Source organism: Desmodus rotundus, chromosome 11 (genome assembly GCF_022682495.2).
Source record: "Desmodus rotundus isolate HL8 chromosome 11, HLdesRot8A.1, whole genome shotgun sequence".
In the NCBI taxonomy this organism is placed as follows: Eukaryota; Metazoa; Chordata; class Mammalia; order Chiroptera; family Phyllostomidae; genus Desmodus; species Desmodus rotundus.
The window spans coordinates 24116684-24135123 of record NC_071397.1 but is presented as its reverse complement, the minus strand read 5'-3'; positions in this window follow the sequence as shown (position 1 = coordinate 24135123).

The following is an 18440-nucleotide window of genomic DNA, read 5'->3' as shown; positions in this document are numbered from 1 at the left end:
CAACCATGTATTCTCTCTCCAGTTTTTCCTCCCATATGCAAGCATTCACCCTCGAGGAGCCTGTGGCTGACTGTGGATGATGCTACGCTTAGGCCCTTCTTTACCTGTGATCTGATGACATTAGACGTCTAGAGGAAAGGATTGGACATGCCGATAACACTAGTTTCTCCTTATGTGCAGAGCTCAGGATTCATAGCGACTTCTTCCCTTACTTCTATTTACTGAAGCATGTCTGTGCCTGTGTGTACCTGACTGAGCCATCTTCCCCAAGGCTGCTATGTCACAAGTAGGAGCTCAGTGTTTATTGGGGCATGTGCTCTATGAGGCACTAAAAAAGCACAAGTTTTTAATTAAGGGATGGGGGCAATCAGTCCTTCTCCTGTAGATCTTAACCATTTCTCATTCCCTAACAACATTCCTTCCATGGCGTCTGCTCTGAACAACCCTTATTCAGTTAGCAGTGAGGTGAGAACAAGAAGGGTCAATGGGGCAAGAAAACCTGCAGTGCTTCAAAAAAGATAAAAATCTGATCCTTTGATTATCTTGCTCAAAACTTTTCATTGGCTCTTCATTGTCCTCAGAATAAATCACAAACTATGGGAACGTGACATCTAAAGGCCATCAATATCATGACTACACCAGAGATGCAGTGCACATTAAACATTCTATCTGTTTTCTTAGATTTCTAGGTCCTTATTGTTTTGGGGGGTGGGAGTGGGGAACATGTAGCTAGTGCTAGCGAATAAGTTGTGGGTATAAACGATGTGTATCCCCTATAGGCTGAAATAGTCCAGACGCCTTTCCCTGCTAAGGTGACCAGGAAAGCCAGATGCGTTAGCTGTTACAGCTATGAGACGGTGGGCCTCCATCATCCTAGATCCCTAAGTAGCTGAGCACATGCCACCACTACCAGTTTGCCTCCAGCTTACATTGGATACATATATGAATGAGAGATAACTATTATTGTGTCAAATCACTATTTTGGCATTACTTGTTAATTGAATATAACCTAGATAATGCTGAATAATATGTAGAACTTGCCCACGCTTCTCACTTCATCTTTTTCTGCTATTTTCTTTACACTTGAGGCTGCACAGCCAAACTGAATTTCAGATTCTTTGAACATGCATACCTCTGACCCTTTGTACGTAATGCTGTCTTTCTAGATGGCTTTTCCTTTTTTTCTTCATTTGTCTAACTTTCCACCCTCAGTCAGGACATCATTTCCTCCAGGGAACCTTTTTTGATCTTAAAAGGTTTCATCACATACAGTGGGTTCATTGTAGAATTAGATGCATTTTCTAATTAGGTGCCCTTTCTCTAGCTGCTTGAATTTCCCCTGTACCTACCACTCCATGAAGTAGTTCCCTGCTTAGTTATCCGTGTTCCTTTGGGCTACAAACAAGTATAGACAGACACCATATCTGTAATGGCTACCATTGTAATCCTAACATAGAGAATAGTAGCAGCCACATGGTAAATCTCAGTAAAGATTTGTTGAATATTTATTGAGAACAGAAGGTATGTACTCTAGAAACTTCAAAAGGAAAATATCACTTTTGGCTGATTATGCATTGTGATCTTATACCAGCCAATTCTGGAACAATGGCCAACATTTATTACAGAAAGTACATGAAATCATGTACATCACTTATTTCTCTGTAGACATAGAAGAGTTAGATTAAAAACAAAAATATGTGGTTTGCTGTACTAAAAATATTTGTTGAATAAATGATTGAATGAACACACTCACCAAAGCTGAGTTTGGGGAACCAGGGCAAGAGGCAGACTGAGGGAAACAGCAAGGCACAATTGGAAGGCTGCTAACATTTGCCTTCAGGACACACAGAGGATGTTATCCATCTCCGCTCTACTGCCTGCTTGATTGCTGGGCCTCCTGCACCCTTCTGACGTTGCTCTTTCCCTGTTGGCTTGCCACAATTTATCACAGATACGCTAGCGTCTATTGCCAAAGATTAAAAAATCCAACTGGCTCCTGAATCCTAAGTGGCAAATGTTTACTATAAACCAGATGAAGACAGGCTGTTCCCTTAGCAGTATTTTGCTTCTAAGTAAGAGGAAAATTAGTCTAAAATTTGATTGCTGTAATGTAAAAGAAGAATCAGTGCATATCTGTCTGCTTCCTTTTGAAGTATCCTTTGCACTCCAAGTAATTTTCTTAAAATGGGAGCAGTCTGTTCCAGATTAGACAAGCTGAAAGAAGGCACCACACACAGTATATTTTTCTATTGTTCTGTTGTTTTCCCCCCTGGGTTTGGCGGTCCAGGAACACCATTTTCCTTTGCCAAGTGATGTTCTGATAAAAAGAGCAGTCATTTCTGAATGTGTACCATGGTTAAAATGTACCCTCTATATTTTAATGAAAGTTGTTTACCCAGAAATCTTGTTCCAGCTAGCAAACTGATTCAAATGCTGAAAGTAGATGAGTTGATTAAAAAAAATCAAATAAAATACCAATTTCCCACTTTCCCCTTCATTTTAATTCTATTCTCTAATGGTTTCTTTCTCATATTTAAAATTCTATTGGGCTCAAGTAAGAGGCAGTCAGATAATTAGAAAAGAAATTAAAGAGAAATGCAATGGATGGATGTTTTTTAGAAGCTCAGAAAAAGCTGAATGTATCTATTGCTGTTTGCCTGAGTCTATTAGGGAGTTATAGTGCAGAATATTGAATCCAAGCCTTGTGATTTTTCTAGATGTCAGCATCAGTAGCCAGAGGGCTTGCTCTTCATCAAGACAATCTCTACCCTTCATAAGCTTGGCCCTGAATAAATAGAAGGCACTGATTAAGAGAAGTGAGGATGGGGAATATTTTTGATGTTTCTTAGGTTTCAAATAGTACCCTTGGGCATTTGTTATTTGCATCTCTCTCAGCAGAGAGCCCCAGGGGTGTCTCTTCAGAAATGCTCTGTGTTCTGCCTCTAGTAATAAGCCCTTTGGGTGAGTGAAAAGGAAAAATAAAACTTCTTGTCTGCCTTCAAGGAGTGTATGAATGATTAGAGAGACGACACCTAGAAAATTCAAGCACAATTAGAAAGAAGCAGAGGAATATGGGCAAGATAACCTGGTACAAAGTAGGGCCTGTGGAATAAGAATCATATATTGTGGAGAGAGCATAGCACAGTGTTTTTGAAATCATTTAGAATTAATTAATTCATAATTTAGAATTAATAGCCACTAAGTTGGAATGAATTCATTACCAGACTCAGCATTTTCTAGACCCTTTAAAAATCAAAGTCAGGTATTTTAATAATCATAAAAATAATATACATTATTACTAAAATAATATACCAGCCAAGTGCAGAATGCCTTAAATGCATTACTTACATAATCTTCCGAACAATTTATAAAGTTGGTACTATATGCAAACTAATTATACATACCCATATAAATGACTGCATATTTTGTTTCATGTATCAAGCTAAAGAATCTGAATAAAAGTTTTTCTGTTATAAGTCCTCACTGAATCTTCTAGGTAGGTTCTATGACTGTAAACAAAAACAGTTTATAACAAAACCAATTTTATCAAAGGCTAATTGATAGAAATAAGAGGTGAGTTTTTATGGCATCTCATCAACATTATAACAAGTGACGTTGAATGAAACTGCATCATTCAAGGACCTGCTGTGTAATCCAGGTTTTCTCATACATAATTTCAATATAAACTGGTAGTAACGTTTGCACAGAAAAATCATAATTGTTACTACATAACAATATTAGTATAAATGTAGAATAAAAACTAGTATCTACATAGTTGTTACCAGGCATTCTTCTAACATGTGTGTGTGTATTCATTTAATACAATTAGAGAAAGTCTATACTGATCATGAAGATCGCCAGTAACAACCCACAGTGCTTTTTACTGACTTTGGGGACATTTAACACTATTAAACATTAAAAAAATTTTTTTTAGAACTCTTTAATTACAAGCATTTCTGTACTTGGGTGACCTTAATGGTGAAAAAAGAAAAACTAAACTATTATTTCTCAGCAATATATATCACCCAAGAAAATCAACAATAATAAGTTATAACCTGAGCAGAGCTCCCGTGAAATATTTGTTCCACAGCATTATATTGTCTTCCCTGAGAGATCAGGTTTTCCTAATATTTTATCACCAGCAACTATTTTTAAAAAATTTCCAGTCATGACTTCCCTTTATTAAAAGGTCATCTGTTTGTGCAGCAATACTTCTTTAAACAAGAGATGGAGAAATCAAGGAGGAACACATGTAATACCAAAGCCACGTGTAGGCTTTGTAGTCAGAGACACTGTGGTAGGTGGAAAGGACCCACCAGCCAAGGAGTGTAGACTGAAAAATGTGAGGAAAAGAATTCTCCCCTAAAGCCTTCAGAAAGAATGCAGCCTTGAGGATTCACTTTATACTCTGATTTCCAAATCTGTAAGGTAATAAATTTGTGTTGTTAAGCAGAACAGAAACAAAATCATAGATACAGAGAACATTTTGATAGCTGCCAGATGGGAGGGAGTCAGGGGGATTGGCAAAAAAGGCAAAGAGATTATGAAGTACAAATTGGTAGTTACAGAATAGTCATGGGGATATAAAGTACATCCCAGGGAGTAGAGGAACATATATGTGTGACCCGTGGACAGGGACAGCAATGTGGGGATTGCCTGGAGAGAAGGGTGCTGGGTGGAGGGAGGCAAAAGGGGAAAATTGGGACAACTGTAGTAGCATAAACAATAAAATAAAATTTAAATATTTAAAGAAATTGTGTTGTTTTTAGCCACGAAGCTTGTGGTGATTAATTTGTTACAATAGCGATACGAAACTGATACAGTTCCTAAATGGGATAACCATCATTTGCTTTAATCTAGTCTCTCCATTTGACTATTTTGACTAAAATGTGTCCACAATACTAAGATGCATATTTTCTCCCTTTTAGCATCTTAGAAGTAGTAATGCATCTTAAAATCAATGTCATCTCACAATTGCTGTCAGGCAACAAAGGGAATAGCACTGTTATTCCCTCTTTGGGGAAACTAAAACCACCATCAATAAAACATATAGAATGAGTGTCAACTATTTGAAAAAAAATGCCAGAGAAAATAGTCAAGCTCTATTAAAACACTTTTATTTTGAAATAATTTCAGACTTTCAGAAAAATGGAGGAAAGTATTCCCATATAAGTTTGACCGTCATTCCACAATGGTTAACACTTTACCACATTTACTTTACCAATCCATTTCTGTGTAAGAATGTATGTTGGGTTTCTTTTCCTGAATGATTTGAGAATAAACTGCAGACATGAAGACATGACACCCTTTAATTCAATGATACTTCAATGTGTATATCATAAAAACAAGGTCATTTTCTTACACAGCCAAGGTAGAGCTACCAAAAAGAGTCAATTAACATTGATAAAATACTCTATTTTACTCTACCACCACCATCGCCCTGGGCGTGAGGAACTATATTACCCAATTACAGGAGTTAAAAAGACCAGAAGTCATTAGCACTGGATCATAGCAATACAAATCATTCCATATTTGGCTAACATGTCTTTAGGACAATAAAATGTATTATTTTGGATGCTGGTTCTCATTTACAGGTGATCTAGAAAAAAATGTTAGTGATTCCTTCAGCAGCTGCAGTGAACAAAGAATTATTACTTCCTTCCCTTTTTGGTTCTTTTGAGTTCTCAGGAGGTACAGCAGAAAAATTAATACCAGATGGCTCGAAAGGAGATTACATTGATTTTAAAATTTCTACCCTATTTCTAAAAGAATGTAATGTAGCTCAAAAAAATTTCCAGAGCAGAAACTTCTAATTGATCTGGATGTAAGTCTCCCTAGGGGGGGGCATGTCATTTCTATTGATTTACAAAGCAAATCCCTTGGTTTACTGGTTTACAGATGCTGTTTGGTCCTTGCAGGTGAGGACCTGTAACTTTAATTACTGTGGCAGGGACCCATCTTAATCCTGCTCCAAAGCACCCAGAAAATCAAAATTACTGGAAGAAATGCATCTAAAACATATTCTAGGTTATCCTCTAATTTCGTGGAGAAATCTGGATAAAGATGTGCAGTGCCCATCAGTAGTTTAACGACTTGCATTGTTGAAAGGGAACAACCACACATTGAAAGAGATGAAGAGAATGAACTAACATTTTTTAGAAATTTACTAAGCTTTCCACTCCAACAGAACCAATCTATTCATCTCATGTTTTCTTTCTGATGTATGCCCCAAAATTATGTACGATAAAAATCTGTCTCGCAAGCTGGGACAGCTATATAACTTGCAGAGCCCCAAGCAAGATAAAAATGCAGGCTCCATGTTCAAAAAGCAGAAAAAAATGTTCTTCCTTTTTTCCCAATGTTTTTCCTCTATCTGTCTATCTTTTGACTTATGCTGTCTACAGGCCCTGCAGCGCGTTGGGAGGAATAGCTATGAGCTCCCTGGGCCAAGTTCTCCGAGGTTTATCTGTGTGAGTTAGCTCATCAAAAGACAGTATACTTGAACTGAGCTTCCCCTTTTTAAGATTTTAAGACACACCCTCACCCTGTATAAATACGGATATGAGCAATAGCATTTTGAAGAAATTTCTCTGCATTTACCGCAACTGTAATTGAACATGGTGCTCATCGTGTTAATAAAGCTGATGGCTTTCGGTCAACTCTTCTTTAGCACAAATATGGGGGGCTGCTGATTGTAAGTTTAAATGTTCTTTAAACAACCATTCATTTTGCAGTTAATCTGTGTAAGACATACTTCTCAGTCCATAGGACATGGGAAGTAAACGAAAAAGATTAAAAAAAAATCTTTGCTTACATGGAGTTTACATTCTAATAGAAAACGGACAATGAAAATAAATGATTTAAAAAACTGGATGGTAATAGGTGTTTTGGAGACAAATGCAGAGAAGGGAAATTAGGACAGTTGAGGTGGATGCATGGTGGTGGGAGGTGAGGGGTTAATTTAAAATGGGGTGACTGGGAAAGTCTTGCTTGCAGGGGTGTCCAACCTTTTGGAGTCTCTGCGCCACACTGGAAGAAGAGGAGCTGTCTTGGCCTACACAATAAATACATTATGACATGTAATCACAAAAAAATCTCATAAAGTTTTAAGTAAATTTACGATTTTGTGTTGGCCCACATTCGTAGCCATCCTGAGCTGCATGCAGCCTGCAGGCCGCAGGTTGGATACCAAGAAGACATTTTAAATAAACACTTGGAAAAGAGTGAAGCAGCTAGCCAAGAAGGTATCTGGAGAACAGGAAGCGCAGAGCCTGCTGTTGTCCAGGAGCTGCAGCAGAGCAGTGTTTTTGGAACAGAGGAAGCAGGGACAAGAGAAGTTCCAGTAGATGCTGAGGTTGGAGGGATTGTGAACTTCCATTACTTAAGGTGTTGACCATTAACTAACTAAACCAACATTAAACTAACTAAGTGTTAGTTTAGCTTCCCTAAAGTGGCTAACTACAGTTAGTGCCATTTTAAGGAGAGTCATATAAAAGATTCACCATCACATGAGTACATAGGCTTTATGGATCCTTATGAGATCTCATGATTCTTGGTTGCTGTGAAGACACATTTTACTCTTACTGGGCAGGTGTCTTCAATTTCCAAACAAATGGGGGAAAAAACAGCAAAAAATCAAATTCAGTTCTTCCCTTACTGAAATGTAGACTTCATGAACACAAAGTGTTTTGCAGTTTCTGTTTACTGCTCTGTCTCCAGGAAATAGAAGTGTGAAAAATAAGGATTTGCTGCAAAATGAGGATTTGTTGACAGACTGATCATTTAAGCTCTCAATCAATCTGTATCTCCTCCAGTCTTGCTAAGGTTGAGTTAACTGAAAATCATCAACTTGTACAGAGTTAAAAAGAATGATTTGTGATAGAGCTATTAATAGACTTTCCTTTCTAATCATGAAAATATTTTAAAGAATGAAGGCAATTAGTCATGTTACAAATTTAACACTTAAAATCTCTTATTTTCAGGAGTAGTTATCTCTTCTTTCAGTTATCTGCATGTCCCAATTCCTCCGTTCTCTGTTCAAATCCAATTTTGTCTACTTAAATGTATATATCTTGACCACCTCATCTAATGTGCCTTCCTTCCCCTTTCCTGTTACTTTCTATTTTCTTTACTTCATTTTTGAAAATTTAATCTTTATTGTATTTTTTCATTACCATTTAGTCCCCTTATATCTCCCCCAACTTCATTTTTCTTATGTGTTATGAGTTGAATTGTGTTCCCCACAAAAATCTATGTTGAAACCCTAACCACTAGTACCTCAGCTTGTGACCTTATTTGTAAATAGGATATTTACAGATATAGCTGAGTTAACATGAGATTATTAGGGTAGGTCAATATGACTGGGGTCCTTATAAGGAAGGGAAATTTGGACACAAACATAGATATGCATAGAGGGAAGTGTATGTGAAGAGACACAGGGAGAAAGCCACGTGAGGATGGAGGACTGGAGTGATACGCCAATAAGCCATAGAATGCCAATGTTTGCTAGCAAATCACTAGAAGCTAGGAAAAGGCAAGGAAGTTTCTTCCATTGGTTTCAGAGGAAGCATGGCCCCACAGGAACTTGATTTTGGATTTCTAGCCTCCAGAACAGTGAGACAATAAATTTCTGCTGCTGTAAGTCACCCAGTGGTGGTATTTTGTTGTAGCAGCTCCAGGAAACAAATAATACACTGCTTGATGTGTGATATACAATTTAATTGTTTAATTTCTGCTGGTCCTTATCAGACTCTAACTTCCATAAAGAAAAGGACATGATCTATTTTGTTTACTTTGGTACCCCAAGTACTTAGAACAGTGCCTGGCACTCAAATATTTGCTGAAAGAATGTGGGAATAAAATATTTTATTCCCTCCCCTTTTTTTCTTTACTACTATTTGTTCTTTCTAAAGATAAATCTAATTTCAGGATTAATGAAATAGACAAAAATTTTAGCAATTGTAAAAGAGTATAATGGAAAATTTCCCTTTATATTTTATTATGGTTCCCCCAAAACAACAACAAAAAACCCAACTCTGTGGTAGGAACGAATTCTCTGGTAGGGGGAGTGTTAAACATCTTTGAGCGTGTCCAGGAAGGAGCTATGCCAGAGATGGAGACATTGTGTGCCCAGGGGACCCTCTGGGGTTTTTAGGATTAGGTTATTCTGTGTGTGTGTCAGCCTCTGGCCTGTTGATTGTGTAACTCGGAGTCCTGGCCAGATTGCTCCATTTCCTTCCCCTTTGCTATTACTGACCTCTGCTGTCTCAAAGCAGCGCCTTTGCTCGCTTCTGATTTCCAGCCCGGAAAACATTCAACAAATCTCATCGCTCTGGAAAATAAAAATACCCGAGGGCTTCAAAGGCCCCAGTGACTTGAGCTATTTACCTCCTAAAATGGCTTTTCAGGTTTGGAAGTTCATCTGTGAGAACAGCACACAGGTCACATGTCTCAGCTGTCAGCACTGCTGAGAGGCAGTTGTGGGCTGTACGTGCTCAAAAGAGAAAAGGAAACTTGATACAGCTTCCGGCCTCTCTCGACCACCGGATGTGCCTCCTGCAGCAACTTGCTGCAAACTCTAGTTATGGAGGTCACGCTATGACTTTTTCTTTTAAACGTAAAAAAAATGTGTCCCTCGTTTCATTAATTCTCACCCTTATCTAATTCAACCACCTCTTCTGGCCAACTCCTGAGAGGAAAAAAAATGTGTTACTTCGTTTAGATGAACAATCTAAATGACTCATGAATAAAACATTTTAAAGATTAATGATCTTAGTGCAGTCCTTCTGATAATGTAGAATCATGGTAGTCTAAAATAGAATAAAAGCGAAGAATGTGTGCATGCATAAATATCCCTCCTAATTTGTGAGTTTTGGAAAGTCCCATATGTCATGAATCATTAGCCTGTTTTATCTTGATGTTATACAATCATTTCAAAAATAAGACTGTGTAGATGTTGCCACCTACTGTTTGCCTGGAAATATACTATTATAATTCACTTTATATAACAGCACTCTTCCCTCTAACTGCATTTCTTTTTCTGCAGTAACTATCATTATCTTAACTCCTTCTTTTAAAATAATTTATTCACTTACTCTTAATTACTTCATCTACAAGGTCATTATAAGAAATTCTTCCACTGATCTATTGAAAAATCCTGAAGAAGTGACCTAATTTTTCTTGAACCTTCCCCAGTATGTTGAAATCATTTTCAGGTTTGAAAAACATATAATATGTATAATTTTTAATTTTCAAAACCCCATTTTAAAAATACATTAGTCTCTATTCAAATTCAAAGAAATTAATATTAATAGATTGCTTTTAGTTTTAATATTCAAATTCAAGATATTTATTAAAAAATCTGCTTTCTTTCCTGTAAATATACTTAGTTGTCAGTGGTTGAGTGTCAAAACTTTTTTTCTTTTTAAAACTAGGATAAAATACCAATTACATTATTTACCAATTGGTCTTTTGAACTGTTTACTTTGTAGTCCTGTGATGTGTATGTAGCACCATTTTAAGTATGTTATTGATTCAAACCAGAAATACAAATTTTAAAATCTTTGAAACCATATTTCAGGCTAATTTAAATGCCCTGAGATAATCTATGATCTGTGGACAAATAACTATGACTAGACCCAGAAATCATCATTGTTAAAATCTGTGAAGTATTTTACAGTTTATAAATTTCTTTGTATATTTTAGTAGATTTGGGACTAGCCACAGTACTATGAAGTAATTAGTACAGTAATCATTTCCTATTACAGATAAAGAAAGTCAGACAAAGAAATCAAGGCACTTGTTGAGTATTACATGGCCAAAATTACTCTAAATACAGTTCTCTTAACTCCACAGCTTATTAACTTTTTACATTTTTATGAGTTAGTTTAATTAATTTACAGACTTGACCCTTTTTTAACTTTTGCTTGGCGTGAATAATTTTAAAGTGTTTTAAAATAATCAAGCTCTTCACTTGTCGATGTCTGGGCAGCTCTCCAATAACTGAGGTTACTGCAGTGCTGTTCTGATCCCGTGAAGCTGGCTCCGACCAGCAGGTCTCAAAATGTGGCCCTTTCTAAGTACTGTATACTGAATACTTGTCTTAGGGAACAGCAGGTGCTTTAGAAGGATAAAAAGTACTACATTTCACTACTATTACTATTTCTATTGCTGCTAACAAATTACCACAAACGGGAGGCTTAAAATTACACAAAAATAGGACGTCACAGCTTCCGTAGGTCAGATGTCCTGACATGAACGAGGTGAGTTCTGTGCTCGAGGTGTCACGTGGTGTTGGCTAAGATCAATTTTTTTCCATTGAATTTATTGGAGTGACACTGGTTAACAAAATTATACAGGTTTCAGGTGCACAATTCTACAACACATCGTCCTGTATGAAGACTCTGGGGAACAATCCACTTCCAAACTTATTCAGGCTGTGGGCAGAATTCAGGTCCTTTTTGCTGTAAGACTGACGTTCCTATTTCTTCGCTGACAGTTGACTGAGGGCCATTATCAGCTTCCAGAGGCCTCTCGCATTCCTTAGCTTCCCCCCTTTCAAAGCCAGTAACGGAAAGATATTTCCCCTTGCTAGCCCCTCTCCTGCTTTGAATCTCACTTCCCTGTCTGGGACCTCTAGACACGGCTTTAAAGGATCCACGTGGCTAGGTCAGGCACTCCTGGGTGATTTCTTTATCTTCAGGACAACTCATTTTGAACCTTAATTGCAACACAAAATTCCTTCTCAGCAACACCTAGATTAGTGTTTGACTCAGTAACTGGAGAAGGTGTGTGTATACCAAGGTCTAGGAATTTTGGGCCCTTTTTAGAGTTCAGCTGACTGTGCTTGTCAGCTGTGCAGCTACAAGCATTTTCTAATTTGGCCTCTAGTCTCCAGTCTCTGCTTTAATACTTCCATAAATTCACATTACAAAGTGGGCCCCTCAGTGCATCTTTCTAAGGCACAGTTCTGATTAAATTTAATATCTTGCTTAAATCGATAACAAAACAACCACCACTTTGAAGGCCTCTTCTAGCCTGTAAGTCAGATCTTGGAAAATCAGAATCTGTACCACCAGCTTCTCTCTACCTTCTCTCACACATCATTTAACTGAGAAATTGCTGTTTGTCCTGTGCACGGTGAGCTCAGTTCTTTCACTTCTCCCCCTCTGCCTCACCTTCAGTTTCACAAGTACAAATCCCAAATGTTATTTCAAGGCTGCATTCTGACAGTAACTCCTCCTTTAAAAGCCTTTGCTCTATTTTGTTTTAAAAATCTGTATCTCCAATGTAGTTAGCATTGCACCTTGGGTTAAGGTAATTAATAAATGCCTCCTTGCTTCTAAATGATGGATTCTTCTAGGCCAGATTGGGACTTGGTTCATCTTTGTCTCTCTGCAACACCCAGGAGTACCACGTAGAGATTTTATGTTTCAAAATATTTGTTGCATCATTAACTAAAAATCAAAATAGAAATCAGAATGTGCAAAGAGTTTACAGGCCTTCGCTGGGAATGCTTGATGATGTTTCGACATCTTTTACGGTCCAGGTTGATTGTATTCTTTCTTTTGTGGCTACTATTTTTCAAGATCATTGACTCCAGAGCTGCTGCTTTAAGTTAGAGCAAATTCTTCAGTGCTTAGCCAATACTAAATGATCAACTCGTTTAGGTTTTCTTCTATGATAAATGCTTTTTATCTCCTGGAGAAAAACGGTTTCTGTTTAAATTTAAGACACGCTTAGTCTTCTATCTTATTTTCTCATTCACAGAGTTAACCTTTTTCTAGTATCAGGTGCATTTCTATACAAGTCATTCCTTGATTAGTGGACTCTGCTGTATGAGTCATGTGTGACTCAATAATTATTTTGGATTTTTAATGAGTTACCATTTATTTAAATAGGCTTCAGAAACATGATTAGTCATTGTGAGATTCAGCTTGTACATTTCCAGTTAGTGACTAGTTAAAAATAAGAACAGAACAGATATTTACTTGGTAACTTTCCAAATTTTCAAAAGACTTTGGCATTAATTATCTAATTTTATTTCATGATGCATGTGTCTCAGTGGTTGCGGAAAACAGTACCTTATCTCAGAGACATATCTTAGAGACCTCTAGCTTTTATCACATACTGGACCAAGTCATTTTGGAAACCTGGAAAAAAAAAAAAAAGAAGACTAGCTTTGAAATTCATCTGTATGGGAAAATGCAAAAAATAATTCACAAAACTTTTGAAAAGGAACAGTAAAGGAAGATGTGCCCCAATAGGTATCTGAAGTTACTTGAAATTTGTGGTAAATAATTAGTGTAACAATCAACAAATAGGTCAATAGACTGAAATATGAAATTCAGAAACAGACCATTTATGTTTGGAAATTCAGTTTATAGAAAAGACAGTCTTTAACTAAGTGACGAAAATTATTAAGTAAATGATATTGGACCAGAGATTACTTGTTGGCCTGTTCTGTTCTGCTTTCATAGTAACAGAAGTCATGCTTTCCAGCTGGGAGTATGGCTGCCCACAATAAAGACAATACTTCCCAGCCTCCCTTGCAGCAAGCTAGCCATGTGATTAATTCCTGATCAATGGGGATGTAAGTGTGAAAGTTGTGCTGCGATCTTAAAGTGAAGGGCATGGCTATCAACTGCTATCCTGGAGAAATCTTGGCCCATGTAGGAAAGTCTTCATTGTGCTAATAAGATAGAAGGAACAGGGATGTTGACCTTCACAACAAACCCTGGCTTGACTATCTTCAAATTTTATTTTTGGAGGACAATAAAATTCTGTTTTGTTTAAGCTTCCATTATTTTGAATTTTCTGTTAGCTTAGATGAACCTCATTCTAGCTGAACCAGATATAAGACTTGATTATACATTTAAAAAATAAATTTAAAGTAAAAAAAGTAAAAAGAGAAGAAATATAAAATAAACCACCTTATTAAAAACTGCTTAAAGAGAAAGCAACAATTCCCAAGCCCAAACCATGTATTATTATTATTTTTTTAATCCTCACCCAAGGGTGTGTTTAATCCTCACCAAGGATTTTAGAGAGAGAGGAAGGAAGACAGAGAGAGAAACATGGACACGGGCAACATCAATTGGTTGCTTCCTGCATGCACCTGGATTGAGGGATCGAGGGATTGAACCCACAAGCCCTGACTGGGCTACAACCTGCAATATTTTGGTGTATGGGACAATGTTACAACCAACTCAGCCACCTGGCCAGGGCCCAAGGTATGTATATTTGAGCTTAGTTTTCATCTCTCTACTGCTAATGTAATAAGTCTTCAAAGGGATGTCTATCTATTTTTGTGGGATGATGATGTTGGTCCCAAAGTTCATTTGGAAGTTTCTTGATTAGGACCTGGAATATATTTTCCTATAGAAATTAAGCTGTGGCCCTGGCCAGTGTGGCTCAGTTGGTTGGAGTATCACCCCACACACTGAAAGGAAAGGTTGCAGGTTCTATTCCCAGTTAGGGCACAGACCTGGGTTGTGGGTTTGATCATCTATCTGGGTGTGTAGGAGGCAACCAGTCACTGTTCCTCTCTCTCTAAAATGCAATGAAAAAAATGTCCTCAGGTGAGGATTTAAAAAATTAAAAAGAAAAAATAATAAGTTGTGGATGATGGTTGAGTTTCCTATGAGCCCTTGCTGCAGAGGACAACGGTTGTTTCTGATGAACATGTAAGACTTTGAATTCAAATATTGATAGTAGTATGCATTTCTAGTCTAATATAATCACATGGCAAAGTTTAAAGTATTCTATGTGTTTATATTATCATAAATATAATTTTATTTATTGCTCAGCAAAATATTATAATTAAAAAATTTTAAATTATATAATTTTACTTCATGATGCATGACATGATGAACCATGTATCATGCATGCATAATTAGATAATTAATGTCAAAGTCTTTTTAAAATGTGGAAAGTTACCCAGTTAAAAAAAAAAAAAACCCTTTGTTTTCCTTGGGGTTAATTTCAGTTTATGTCCTTCACTTGTTTGTCCTTCTTTGTACTAATCATCATTTGACCCTAAACTTTTGATCAATTGTCAAAATCTCTTCTTAATACATTCAGACCCACCAGGTATTCTTACAAAGCCTGTTATTTTGAAGATTGTTTCCTAAACCTTCAGAACTTCTTCCATGTGGAATGGTTTCCCCGTGGGCACAGCTGTCATCCTGGGAACTTTCTTCACCTTGCCCGTGAGTGGGATCCCATTACCTGAACTGCACGACTTCCTGTGTTTTCACTTCCTTGCATTGTGGCAGAGCACATCCTGTGCTACTAGCTAGACTCCCGAGAAAGAAGGGTGATAATGAAGCATGCTGTGTTTTTTGATATCTCAGTATATTATCTTGATAGTTTGACTGGGTAGATGACTTTAGATTGCCTTTCCTCAGAATTTCAAAAGCACTGGTTTTTTTTTTAAACATAACAGCTTTGCTGTTCAGAAGTCCAAACCACTCTGACTCCTAATCTTTAGTAACTATTTTCATTTTCTACTGCTGTGTACCAAATTCTCACAAAGTAGAGACTTAAAACAATACTTGTTAATTGTTTTACAGCTCTGTAAATCAGAAGTCAGATTGGGTTCTGCTGGACTCTCTGCTTTTAGGATCTCACAACACCAAAATTAATGAGTCAGTCAGCCTGGGCCCTCATACGAAAGTTTTGGGGAAGAATCTACTTCTAAGGTCTTTCACATTTTTATCTGTAGGATTTAGGTTCCCATTTTCTGGCTAGTGATCAGCTGGTGTCTACAAACAGTGCTTGTTATGTGCTCTCCAGGTATCTTCAAGCCAGCACTGTTGCCTTTAATCCTGGTGATTTCCATTTCTAACTTCCCCTTGCGCTACCAGTCAGATGAAAGGCTCTGTTTTTAAAGAGCTGATGGGATTAAATTAAACATACCTGGCTAATTTCAGTATTTTAAAATCTGTAATTTGGGATTATAATTGCAGTAGCAAAATCCCTTCATAGTAGTACATAAATTAGTGCTTGATTGAATAATCAGAGGATGGAAATCTCGGGGAGCCCATCTTGAGAATTCTGCCTACCACAGTAACCATTTGTACTTTGCAAAAGACCCCTCCCTCTCTTGGAAATTCACCCCTTCAATGCTTGGTTAAGGAATAGCCTCTTCATCCGATTCCCGGTCATCTGCCGGTTCAAACTCACTACTGCCAGGGCCGGTTTCCTTCACAGATTCCACGGAGAGCACCTAAGAGTGTGGAAGGCCTGGCCATTTGTAAATGGAGGAATTCTGAGCTGGGTAATCCGTTTTTGACATACATATTTATTTAAGTTACATGCTTTTGACTGTTCTGTCTTACAGACATGAAACTCAAAGTGATAGGAACTCTTCAATGCCAGATCATATCTCAGGTTGACTAAAATAAGGAGGAAATAACAAATGTAACTGAAAGCCTACTCTTTTATGGAAATCAGGTTAAAATGTGAATATGACTCAATTAAAAATGATGCAGGCATACATAATGAATCAGCTCACAGGCTGTTTTCTTTCTACTAATCTGTTGGCATAAAATCATAATTAACATTGTTCCATTTATTATATTTCTAAGTATGATACAAGTAGGTAAGACATTATTGTTACCAGATGGGGTCTGGGCCCAGTGCGGTTCTACTTTGAGCCTGCCAGTAGTATGTGGGGTTTTTAATGTCTGTAGAAAAGGTTGCACAACACAAGTCCAGGTGATTTTGAGAGTATATTTATTAAAGTGGGAAGGGCTCTAGGTAGAAGAAGCAACAAGAGAGATAAATTGAGAGAGAAAGGGGGCTTTCAAAGTAGGTTGAAAGGGTAGTCCCGGGACAAGCTGCCACAGCTTGCTGCTCCCCTGGTTGGAACTCTTGTGGGGCCCCTTAGAGTTTAGAAGAAAGATAGCAGACATACAAGGTGTGGGTGTGCTTTGGCAACAGTGCACCATGTGACCATTGTCTTGAGGTCTTTTAACTTTCTTTGGTCACCTGGAATCCTAGGGGAGGTCTCAGGGGAGGGTCTTTAAAAAAAATTATTGTTTATGCTATTAGAGTTGTCCCACTTTTCCCCTCTTTGCCCCCCTCTACCCAGCCCGCCCCCAACTTGCAAATCAGTCCCCTCAATGATGTCATATCCATGCATCCTTCATTTATGTTCTTTGATTAATCCCTTTACCTTCTTTCAGTTAGTCCCCACCTCTCAGGGGAGGGTCTTAATAGAATATTTATTAGCTTTTCAGAGGTGTCCTTCAATATGTTTACTCATCAAAATGTGTGTCTAGAGAGACACAGGGGTTAATTTGTGGTTAGTTTCACTTTTAAAGAATGTTAACAAGAACATCATTGAAGAGGGACCGGGAAAAGGCTGTTCTGTCCCAGAATGGTCTGGAATGTGAAAACCATTTGCTCCTAAGTGTCCTTGGTTAGGCAAGATAAAACCTTGTGATTCATTAGCTGACTATAAATTGCTCAAATCGTTTGGCCTTGTTTAATTATTTTGTCTCAGTTTCCTTTATTCCACTTGTCAAGGAATTTCCCTCGCTTCTTGCTATCTTGCCTCATTATTACAATTAAAGTATAAGACATCTAAAGTTCTTTATATTAAACAAATCTTATTATATTAGCAAAATCAGGATGTGAACTGAAAAGGTCTCTTACATGTTTGAGAGGGACCAATGTTTTAATCAACTGGGAAAATCTTTCAACTCAAAAGAAGGCTGGGTAAGCCTGGGAGAATGTAAGAGGCAAAGGAGATTAACTCCAGCGTGTTAAAGGTTGAGAGCTGAGGTGACATCACTGAGAGAAACATGCTTGATGAAGAACAAATTAATGCTATTTGGCACAATCAAGCTGCTGTCTGTCTGGGCCAGAATTTGGCAGACAAGTAATTCTTTTATTTATTTTTTATTTATTTAATCTTTATTATATATTTTTCCATTACCATTTAGTCCCCTCAGTAATTCTGATTCTCAATGCATGGTTCTAATCTGTGCAACAAAAGGATAGTATTAAATCCTATTATTTCTCAAGTGATATTTACTTTTTAAAAATTTTATTGAATTTATTGGGGTAACATTGGTTAATAAAATTATTTAGGTTTCAAGTATACAATTATATAATACCTCATCTGTATATAGTATTGTGTGTTCACCACCTAAAGTCAAGTCTTTTTTGTAAACATTTATCCCCTGTTTGCCCTATTCTACCTTCCCCCAGCCCCCTTTCCCTCTGGTAATCACATACTGTTGTCTGTGTCTGCGAGTTTTTAATAAATTTAACCAAGGATGTAAAACACCTACTCAGAAAATTATAAGACATGGAAAAGAAAGAAACTGAAGAAGATACAAATTAGTGGAAGCACATACTGCGTTCATAGATAGGAAGAATTAACATCGTTAAAATGTCCACACTACCCAAAGCAATCTATAGATTCAATG